Source organism: Mustelus asterias, unplaced genomic scaffold (assembly GCF_964213995.1).
Source record: "Mustelus asterias unplaced genomic scaffold, sMusAst1.hap1.1 HAP1_SCAFFOLD_644, whole genome shotgun sequence".
Taxonomy (NCBI): domain Eukaryota; kingdom Metazoa; phylum Chordata; class Chondrichthyes; order Carcharhiniformes; family Triakidae; genus Mustelus; species Mustelus asterias.
This window is the reverse complement of record NW_027590593.1, coordinates 1-12,213: the sequence shown is the minus strand read 5'-3', so window position 1 is coordinate 12,213 and position 12,213 is coordinate 1.

Below are 12,213 nucleotides of genomic sequence, written 5' to 3'. Positions count from 1 at the left end.
CCTGGTGTTGCTAAACTTCTTACAGTGTTTACCCCAGTCCAACGCCGGCATCTCCACATCACGCTAAATAACAGCCAGAATAAACTCATTTCCACATCGCAAGCCTCATTGTAATAACTCCTGGAATACTGTGAATTGTTTCACTGGACTCAGCTAATGAAAGATATACTGCCGTTGGACAGTTTACCTCTGAGATAAGGAGCACTGACCCTCTGACAGTGCGGCACTCCCTCAGTACTGACCCTCTGACAGTGCGGCACTCCCTCAGTACTGTCCCTCTGACTGTGCGGCACTCCCTCAGTACTGACCCTCTGACAGTGCGGCACTCCCTCAGTACTGTCCCTCCGACAGTGCGGCACTCCCTCAGTACTGACCCTCTGACAGTGCGGCACTCCCTCAGTACTGACCCTCTGACAGTGCAGCACTCCCTCAGTACTGACCCTCTGACAGTGCAGCACTCCCTCAGTACTGACCCTCTGACAGTGCGGCACTCCCTCAGTACTGACCCTCTGACAGTGCAGCACTCCCTCAGTACTGACCCTCTGACAGTGCAGCACTCCCTCAGTACTGACGCTCTTGACAGTGCGGCACTCCCTCAGTAGTGACCCTCTGACAGTGCAGCACTCCCTCAGTACTGACCCTCTGACAGTGCAGCACTCCCTCAGTACTGACCCTCTGACAGTGCAGCACTCCCTTGGCACTGACCCTCTGACAGTGCAGCACTCCCTTTGATGAGCGCGTGGAGGAAATCTGGGAGAGTGGTTTTATCTTTTGTGTGGATCCCGCGTGCTTGCTGACTGGGTAATCCTCTCAATCCCCACTGCAGCGAGCCTCACTTTCTCCAAGTGGCAAATGAAATTGAAATTCGGGGAAGTGTTCAACTTGAACAGGTGGAGACAACGTAGAATGGTGGGTTTAATTCCCAATCTGTTCCGCTGGCTTTACCCGCAGGGACTGGGATAGTGGACTGCTGACGGTTTTCATTTGTGGCATCCATGTCTGCTTTATGGTCAGTGTGTCCCCCTCCTCCACCCACCTTGATGGTCTGTGGATCCTGGTCTCTGGCCCAATCCTTCCCTGGCCCCCTCGGCCCCCTGCTCTTGGTGTTAAGACAGAATTCCCACCATGATACTGTCCGCTGTGAAAAACCCCTTCCACTCCATCTCTCAGTATCCTGTGGGAGCTTCTTGACAAATTATTGATGACCAACTGTCTTTAACACGGGCAACTTTCACTGACTAACATTTCACTTTTGTGTTATCGGTTTGAGCCCTCTTATAATCCTTTTGTTTGTTAATTCATGGGACATGTGTATCACTGGTTCTATCGACCAGCATTTATTGTCCATCCCCAGTTACCCCTTGAGATGGTGGCGGGGAGCTGCCTTCTTGAACCCGCTGCAGTCCATGGGTTTAGGCGCACCCATAGTGCTGTTCGGGAGGGAGTTCCAAGAGTTTGACCCAGCCACAGTGAAGGAATGGCCGATATATTTCCAAGTCAGGATGGTGAGTGACTCGGAGGGGAACATCCAGGTAGTGGTGTTTCCAGGTATCTGCTGCTCTCATCCTTCCAGATGGTAGTGGTTGTGGGTTTGGAAGTTGCTGCCAAAGGAACCTTGGTGAGTTCCTGCAGTGCATTTTGTAAATGTTACACACGGATGCCACTGTTCGTTGGTGGTGGAGGGATTGAATGTTTGTGGAAGGGGTAGCAATTAAGTGGGGCTGCTCTGTCCTGGATGGTGTTGAGCTTCTTGAGTGTTATTGGAACTGCACTCAACCGGGCAATTGGAGTGTGTTCCATCACACTCCTGACTTGTGCCTTGTAGATGGTGGACAGGCTTTGGGGTATCAGGAGGTGAGTTACTCAGCGCAGTATTCTTTGCCTTTGACCTGCTCTTGTAGCCACAGTATTTATGTGTCTCGACCAGTTCAGATTTGGGTCAATGTTAAACACCAGGATGTTGATCGTTGTGGGGGGGCAGTTCAGTGATGGTAATACCATTGAATGTCAAGGGGCGATGGTTAGATTCTCTCTGGTTGGAGATGGTCATTGCCTGGCACTTGTTTGGCACGAATGTTACTCCTCCATAGCTGGTACTGATCTAAGTTCCTGTGTTCCCTCCTGACCACAGTCCTTCAATGGTGCGTAAAAACATGAGGAATGGTGTGAGTTAAACTCAACTCCTTTGCTCTGCCCTGCTATCTTCCTTCTCCACTGATGGCCAAGACTTGGTGGCCTAGTCTGCCTCTCTATAGCTCTACTTCTTAACCAGAAAGACCAAAATAAAGATTAATTAAGTCTGATGGACACTTTTTAATGGCCATTGTTATTAATCTCATTTTTGATCAATTTATTGACAAGGTCATTTTTGATCAATTTATTGACAAGGCATTGATTTTTGTTTTCTTGCTCAGAAAGATGGGTTTCTTTTCAAAATTGGTTTAATATTGCGCCGATCAAATCTCGGGCGGCTGCTGTTGGGTTTCTTCATGCTGGGGAGGGGGAGGCGGGTATTAGAAGCTCAGAAGAAGTCTGATTGTGGGAGTGGGAATGGGTTGGCAAAAAGGGTCAATTCGGCTCCAATCGAAACGGGAGGTCATGGAAATGCTCCGTACTTCGGGCGGCATCCATGCGGAGGGAAACTGAAGTCACCCATCCTTCGTCAGAACTGGTGCAGATCGTGAAGCAACATCTACTCCCTGTCTCTCTCCACAGAGGCTAGATGGCCAGCAAGGTGTTTCCAGCACCTTCGATTTTTATTTTAGTTTTCCACCACCTGCAGTACTTCGCTCTCCCAACATGTGCTCCACACTGGGCATTTGTCACGTGGTTAGTTTCAATCTAAAATGCAAAGTGTTATGACCCAAGATAGTTTTATGGAGATAGCCTCGACCCTCGGTTTTTACATTTGAATTTAGCACGGGTGAACATAAGGTGTTTCTCTCCAGGTATGATTCAAGTGACCCATTAGAACAAAGTTTATTTAAGAACACAGTTAAAATTCAAGAAAAAGATTATCATAACTTTTACCAATTACAAGATTTAAACATGATACAGTGTAAACCTTAACAGCTGGCTATCTATGTTGTTCCAAGTCGAACTCTATCCCATTCACATAAATCCTTTTCTGGACTTGGCACAAAAAGCAAGTAAGCTCACGTGATGCTGGATTTTGCAGCTTTTTAACATCTGATGTGATTTGGTCCTCTGAATGCTGGAACAAATCCCTGAGGCTTCCCAGTCCTGGAACTTCCCAAAAAAGCCTCTGGCGGGAGATGGAGACAGAGACAGGCTGCCTCCCTCCACCAGCTTCTAACAGCAGCTAAACCAAAACTAAAATCTTGTGGGGGGAAAAGAATTGTCCCCAGGCATCACCATATGTCAATCATCCCCAAACCAAACTCCACTCGGCAATCCCCAAAGGATCATAAAGCTGCAGGACACTGCATTAGGCCAGATTAAAACATTATATTCCTTCAGTAACAATTATAAACACTGACTGCAGACTACACAGTGCCGACAACTTCCAGGGTCTGCTAAGAATATCCGGCAAAGGAACGTGATTAAAATAAATTTCTTAATGGTATAGTATTGTCACAAATGTGTGACATTCCTGTTACAAGGTGGATGGAAATTGAAGGTGAATTGCTCAATGCTCATTCGTTGGAAGGTTTTTTTTCCACTTTTAAATTGGAAGGGAACTAGGATTATGCGGCAAGTGAATGTGCCACTATTCCATCCACATACTCTCACTTGCACTTGGGATTGTTGTTTGTGGTGCCTTTGAGCTTCAAGTCCTTTGGTGTGGCTGCCTGGAGGTTGCATGGGGCCAGGCTCAAAGCCGCAGAGAGGGTGGCACAATATGAATGAGCAGCTTGTGTGCAATTATCAACCCCACATATTCACCCTGCTAATCCCCCTAACCTACCCATCTTGGGACACTAAGGGCCAATTTAGCATGGCCAATCCACCCTAACCTGCACATCTTTTAACATCTGATGTGATTTGGTCCTCTGAATGCTGGAACAATGCTGGAATGCGGCACGGTAGCACAGTGGTTAGCACTCTGCTTCACAGCTCCAGGGTCCCCGGCTCGGGTCACTGTCTGTGTGGAGTTTGCACATTCTCCTCGTGTCTGCGTGGGTTTCCTCCGGGTGCTCCGGTTTCCTCCCACAGTCCAAAGATGTGCGGGTTAGGTTGATTGGCCAGGTTAAAAAAATTGCCCCTTAGAGTCCTGGGATGTGTAGGTTAGAGGGATTAGCGGGTAAAATATGTGGGGGTAGGGCCTGGGTGGGATTGTGGTCGGTGCAGACTCGATGGGCCGAATGGCCTCCTTCTGCACTGTAGGGTTTCTATGATTTCTATGATCTTTGGACAGTGGGAATAAACCAGAGCAGCCGGAGGAAACCCACACAGACATAATATCCTTATAGTGCAGAAGGAGGCCATTCGATCCATCGAGTCTGCACCGACCGCAATCCCACCCAGGCTCCATTTCCGTAACCCCAAACATTTACCCTGCTCATCCACCTGCCACGACGGTCAATTTAGCGTGACCATTCAACCCAGCCCACACACCTTTTGAGTGTGGGACGAAACAGGAGCACCCGGAGGAAACCCACGCAGCCATAGGGAGAAAGTGCAAACTCCACACAGACAGTGACCTGAGGCCGGAATTGAACCCGGGTCCCTGGTGCTGTGAGGCAGCAGTGCTAACCATTGTGCCACTGTGCTGCCTTTTTTAAAAAGAAGACCATTTGGCCCATCAAGTCTGCACCGACTACAATCCCATCCAGGCCCAATCCCCGTATTTACCCTGCGAATCCCCCTGACACAAAGGCAAAATTTGGCATAGCCAATCCATCTAACCTGCACATCTTTGGAAACATGTGGAGAACATCCCATGTGTCTCCTCAACCAGCTTAGCTACCCGACCTATTGCCTTCAAGGATCTATGGACATGCACGCCAAGGTCCCTCTGGTTCTCTGTACTTCCTTAAGAACATAAGAAATAGGAGCAGGAGTAGGCCATCTAGCCCCTCGAGCCTGCCCCGCCATTCAATAAGATCATGGCTGATCTGAAGTGGATCAGTTCCACTTACCCGCCTGATCCCTATAACCCCTAATTCCCTTACCGATCAGGAATCCATCTGTCCGTGATTTAAACATATTCAACGAGGTAGCCTCCACGACTTCAGTGGGCAGAGAATTCCAGAGATTCACCATCTTCTGAGAGAAGAAGTTCCTCCTCAACTCTGTCCTAAACTGACCCCCCTTTATTTTGAGGCTGTGCGCTCTAGTTCTAGCTTCCTTTCTAAGTGGAAAGAATCTCTCCACCTCTACCCTATCCAGCCCCTTCATTATCTTATAGATCTCTATAAGATCCCCCCTCAGCCTTCTAAACTCCAACGAATACAAACCCAATCTGCTCAGTCTCTCCTCATAATCAACACCCCTCATCTCTGGTATCAACCTGGTGAACCTTCTCTGCACTCCCTCCAAGGCCAATATTTCCTTCCGCAAATAAGGGGACCAATACTGCACACAGTATTCCAGCTGCGGCCTCACCAATGCCCTGTACAGATGCAGCAAGACATCTCTGCTTTTATATTCTATCCCCCTTGCGATATAGGCCAACATCCCATTTGCCTTCTTGATCACCTGTTGCACCTGCAGACTGGGTTTTTGCGTCTCATGCACAAGGACCCCAGGTCCCTCTGCACAGCAGCATGTTGTAATTTCTTTCCATTTAGATAATAATCCGATTTGCTATTATTTCTTCCAAAGTGAATAACCTCGCATTTGTTAACGTTATACTCCATCTGCCAGATCGTCGCCCACTCACTCAGCCTGTCCAAATCTCTCTGCAGACCTCCTACGCCCTCCACACGATTCACTTTTCCACTTATCTTTGTGTCGTCTGCAAACTTTGTTACCCTACACTCAGTCTCCTCCTCCAGATCGTCTATATAAATGGTAAATAGTTGAGGCCCCAGTACCGATCCCTGCGGCACGCCACTAGTTCCCATCCGCCAACCAGAAAAGCATCCATTTATTCCAACTCTCTGCTTCCTATCGGATACAGTAAGAAGTTTAACAACACCAGGTTAAAGTCCAACAGGTTTATTTGGTAGCAAAAGCCACACAAGCTTTCAGAGCTCCAAGCCCCTTCTTCAGGTGATAGACTCACCTGAAGAAGGGGCTTGGAGCTCCGAAAGCTTGTGTGGCCTTTGCTACCAAATAAACCTGTTGGACTTTAACCTGGTGTTGTTAAACTTCTTACTGTGTTGACCCAAGTCCAACGCCGGCATCTCCACATCATGACTCCTGTCGGATAGCCAATCCCCAATCCATGCTAACATCCTACCCCCAACTCTGTGTGACCCAATCTTCTTCAGCAACCTTTTGTGAGGCACCTTATCAAACGCCTTTTGGAAATCCAAAAACACCGCATCCACCGGTTCCCCTCCGTCAACCGCACTAGTCACATCTTCATAAAAATCCAACAAGTTCGTCAAGCACGACTTTCCCCTCATGAATCCATGCTGCATCTGCTTAATCGAACCATTCTTATCCAGATGGCCTGCTATTTCTTCTTTAATGATGGATTCCAGCATTTTCCCAACTACAGACGTTAAGCTAACCAGCCTGTAGTTACCCGCCTTTTGTCTATTTCCTTTTTTAAACAGCGGCGTAATATTCGCCGTTTTCCAATCCGCCGGCATTGGAAAACACATTCCTTGCATTGTGTATCCTCTTGCCTTGTTAGTCTCCTCAAAGTGGTTAAATTTCATTTGCCCATCCAACCAACCCAATGTTTTATATCACATTGAACTCGGACAAGACATACGTTCCGCCTCAACTGGAATATTGCGCCCAGTTCTGGGCATGGCACTTTCGGAAGGATGTGAAGGCATTGGAGAGGGGACAGGGAGGATCCACTAGAATGTCTCGGGAATGCGCTGCCTGTGGGTATGGTGGAGGCAGGTTCCATCCATACACTCATGAAGGACTACTATCCACAGAGGAGGTAGGCGCAGGGGTACAGGGATCAGGGAGAGCATTGGGCAACAGAAATGAGTTGCTCTTGGCAGAGGGCTAAGACCGCCTGGATGGGCTGAACAGCCGTTCGCTGTTGGTCAAGGGCACCAAGCCCGACTCCCATTGGCAAAACCAAGAGTGGCCCCAGTTCTGATTGGCTCCAAGGTTGAACGACGTCACAATGGGATAGGAGAGGGGAAGCTCCCATTGGTCCATATCAGGACAATAGCCCAACGTTCTCGAAGTTCCCATTGGTCAGCAGCAGACAAAGGAGGTGGGCTCCGCAGCCTCCCATTGGCCGAGGAGTATACCAATCGCCCCTCAGTTTCTGATGCAGCGCGTGTTTGATTGGTCCAAACAGAACACGCTTGGTGATGGACAAGGGAACACGGGCGTTGATTGGTTAACGTCGAACATCCAACCGGTGGCAGACAGGGGCGGGCTCTGAAACTGCAATGGGGCGGGTGAATGTGATTGGCAGCCCAGCACTCGATCCGATTGGAGACGGCGGGGAACGTCAGTGAGTGACAGGACAATCTGAATGGCCAAGCGAGAGGACAGCGCAGTGTGATTGGTCAATCCCAGAGGATTGGAGGATAGCTAATGTGGTCCCGTTATTTAAGAAGGGTAGGAAGGATAACCCGGGTAATTACAGAGTACTGGGCTAATGGTAAGATACTTGGTAGTGTGGATGAACAGAGGGATCTGGGTGTCCATTTGCATAGATCCCTGAATGTTGGCACCCAGGTTGATAGGGTTGTTAAGAAGGCGTACGGTGTGTTAGCTTTTATTGGTAGAGGGATTGAGTTTCGGAGCCAGGAGGTCATGCTGCAACTGTACAAAACTCTGGTGCGGCCGCATTTGGAGTATTGCGTACAGTTCTGGTCGCCGTATTATAGGAAAGATGTGGAAGTGTTGGAAAGGGTGCAGAGGAGATTTACCAGGATGTTGCCTGGTATGGTGGGAAAATCGTATGAGGAAAAGCTGAGGGGCTTGAGGTTGTTTTCGTTAGAGAGAAGAAGGTTAAGAGGTGACTTAATAGAGGCATACAAGATGATCAGAGGATTCGATAGGGTGGATAGTGAGAGCCTTTTTCCTCGGATGGTGTTGGCTAGCACGAGGGGACATAGCTTTAAATTGAGGGGTGAGAGATATAGGACAGATGTTAGAGGTAGGTTCTTTACTCAGAGAGTAGTAAGGGCGTGGAATGCCCTGCCTGCAGCAGTGGTGGACTCGTCAACGTTGAGAGCGTTCAAGTGGTTATTGGATAAACATATGGATGATATTGGAATAGTGTAGATTAGAGGGGCTTTAGATTGGTACCACTGGTCAGCGCAACATCGAGGGCTGAAGGGCCTGTACTGCGCTGTAATGTTCTATGTTCTATTATAGGCCGGTGTGCTTGACGTCCGTGGTGGGGAAGTTGTTGGAGAAGATTCTTAGAGATAGGATGTATGCGCATTTAGAAAGGAATAAACTCATTAACGATAGTCAGCATGGTTTTGTGAGAGGGAGGTCATGCCTCACTAACCTGGTGGAGTTTTTTGAAGAAGTGACCAAAATGGTTGACGAGGGAAGGGCCGTGGATGTCGTCTATATGGACTTTAGTAAAGCGTTTGACAAAGTCCCTCATGGTAGGCTGGTGAAAAAGGTTGGATCTCATGGGATAAAGGGGGAGGTGGCTAGATGGGTGGAGAACTGGCTTGTTCACAGAAGACAGAGGGTGGTAGTGGAAGGGTCTTTTTCCGGCTGGAGGCCTGTGACTAGTGGTGTTCCGCAAGGCTCTGTATTGGGACCTCTGCTGTTTGTGATTTATATAAATGATCTGGAAGAAGGTGTAACTGGGGTGATCAGTAAGTTTGCGGACGACACAAAATTGGCAGGACTTGCAGATAGTGAGGAGCATTGTCAGAAGCTACAGAAGGATATAGATAGGCTGGAAATTTGGGCAAAGAAATGGCAGATGGAGTTCAATCCTGATAAATGCGAAGTGATGCATTTTGAACGCTCTCAACGTTGACGAGTCCACCACTGCTGCAGGCAGGGCATTCCACGCCCTTACATAATGTAGGGAGGAGCTATACGATAAATGGCAGAACCATTTAGGTTGTAGAGGGACCTGGGTGTGCAAGTCCACATGAGAAGGTGGTGAAGAAGGCATATGGCATGCTTGCCTTTATAGGACGGGGCATAGAGTATAAAAGTTGGGGTCTGATGTTGCAGATGTATAGAACGTTGGTTCGGCTGCATTTGGAATACTGCGTCCAGTTCTGGTCGCCACACTACCAGAAGGACGTGGAGGCTTTGGAGAGAGTACAGAGGAGGTTTACCAGGATGTTACCTGGTATGGAGGGGCTTAGTTATGAGGAGAGATTGGGTAAACTGGGGTTGTTCTCCCTGGAAAGACGGAGGATGAGGGGAGACTTAATAGAGGTGTATAAAATTATGAAAGGCACAGATAGGGTGAACGGTGGGAAGCTTTTCCCCAGGTCGGTGGTGACGTTCACGAGGGGTCATAGGTTCAAGGTGAGGGGGGGGAGGTTTAATACAGATATCAGAAGGACATATTTTACGCAGAGGGTGGTGGGGGCCTGGAATGCGCTGCCAGGCAAGGTGGTGGAGGCGGACACACTGGGAACATTTAAGACTTATCTAGACAGCCACATGAACGGAGTGGGAATGGAGGGATACAAAAGAATGGTCTAGTTTGGAGCCTAGTTTGGACCAGGGAGCGGCACGGTCTTGGAGGGCCGAAGGGCCTGTTCCTGTGCTGTATTGTTCTTTGTTCTTTGTCAGGCTGTGATCGGGCCGACAGCGCGGATTCTGAATGGTCGCCGGGGAGCGGGGGTCTGATTGGTCGTCAAAGAAGGAGCTAGGACTTTGATTGGTCAGAAAGGAAGGAACGTGGACTCTGATTGGTCGGAAAGAGGGGTAGTGAGTTTTAATTGGTCGATAAAGAGGGGCGTGGACAATCAGTGGTCCGGGAAGACAGTCGTGGACTCGTATTGGTTAGAACAGGGAGGAGCGGCATTTCATTGGTGGGAATGGTGAGGCTCGACATCTGATTGGTCAGGGCGCAGGGGCGAGGGCGCTGATTGGTCACGGCGGAGCAACGAGGGCGCTGAGTGGTCACGGCGGAGGAACGAGGCGCTGATTGGTCACGGCGGAGCAACGAGGGCGCTGATTGGTCACGGCGGAAGAACGAGGCGCTGATTGGTCACGGCTCAGAGCGCTGACTGGTTGGAAGAGACGGGAGGCGGTGTCCGATTGGTCGGAATGCGGTGGGCGGAGCCAAGCGGCAGTTGGTGGAGCCGCCATTTTGTGAAGAGGAAGGAAAAAGCTGAAGCGGAGGAGTGAGTAACAAATATCATTAAATATAAAATCTCACCGAGACAGAGGAGGGAACCTGTGATAGAAACATATCAGTGAGCCTGAGATAAATATTATAGATATATAAAATAATATAGATAATGTCAATATATCATAGAGAAAAAAACATGAAAACCCAGCGAGTGACAGTGATAAATATAATATATATAAATATAATCCTAATATAACAGAGTCAGCAACAAATAGCGTTAAATATAATCTTAATCTAACAGTGAATCTGTGATAAATATCATTGATAATATAATACATATAATGTAAATGTATCAGAGAGAAAAGATCATCAAAACCCAGCGAGAGAGTAACAAATGTTATAAATATATATCATAGAGCCTGCAGTAAATATATATATTCTAGATATGTCATAGATATCATGTAAATATCATCCAGATATACCAAAAGGAGTAAAAAATATGTAAAATAATATATAATAGAGTAATAAATGTCATATATACAGTCTGTGATAAATATAGTATATAAAATGTAAATATATCGTAGAGAAAATAAAACAAGAAAAAACCAGGGAGGAATTGAGTGAAATAATGAATATATATCAATATATCATAGTCTGTGATAACTATCATCTAAATATAAATATATCATAGATATAATGTAAATATAATCCAAGTATAACAGTTCATAAACTATTTTGGGGGAGTTGGGGGTAAAGTGTTAGCGTGGATTGAGGATTGGCTATCCAACAGAAAGCAAAGAGTCGGAATAAATGGGTGCTTTTCCGGTTGGCAATCAGTGACTAGTGGCGTGCCGCAGGGATCGGTGCTGGGGCCTCAACTATTTACCATATACATAGACGATCTGGAGGAGGGGACCGAGTGTAGGGTAACAAAGTTTGCAGATGACACAAAGATGAGTGGGAAAGCAAATTGCGTGGAGGACACAGAGAGTCTGCAGAGAGATTTGGATAGGCTAAGTGAGTGGGCAAGGATCTGGCAGATGGAGTATAACATTGGTAAGTGTGAGGTTATCCACTTTGGAAGGAATAATAGTAAAATGGACTATTATTTAAACAGTGAAAAATTACAACATGCTGCTGTGCAGAGGGACCTTGTGCATGAATCACAAAAACTCAGTTTGCAGGGGCAGCAGGTAATCAAGAAGGCAACTGGAATGTTGGCCTTTATCGCGAGAGGGATGGAGTATAAAAGCAAGGAGGTCATGCTGCAACAGTACAGGGTACTGGTGAGGTCGCACCTAGAGTACTGTGTACAATTTTGGTCCCCTTATTTAAGAAAGGATATCTTAGCTTTGGAGGGGGTACAGAGAAGGTTCACCAGGTTGATTCTGGAGATGAGGGGGTTAACTTATGAGGAGAGATTGAGTAGACTGGGCCTGTACTCATTGGAGTTTAGAAGGTTGAGGGGAGATCTTATAGAGACATATAAGTTAATGAAGGGGCTAGACAGGATAGAAGCAGCGAGGTTATTTCCACTTGCAATGGAAACAAGAACTAGGGGGCATAGCTTCAAAATACGGGCGAGTCAATTTAGAACAGAGTTGAGGAGGAACTTCTTCTCCCAGAGAATAGTGAATCTTTGGAATTCTCTGCCCAATGAAGCAGTAGAGGCTACCTCGTTAAATGTGTTTAAGTCACAGATAGATAGATTTTTAACCATTAAGGGAATTAAGGGTTATGGGGAGCGGGCGGTAAGTGGAACTGAACCCACTATCAGAACAGCCATGATCTTATTAAATGGTGTAGCAGGCTTGAGGGGCTAGATGGCCTACTCCTGCTCCTATTTCTTATGTTCTTATGTTCATAAAATA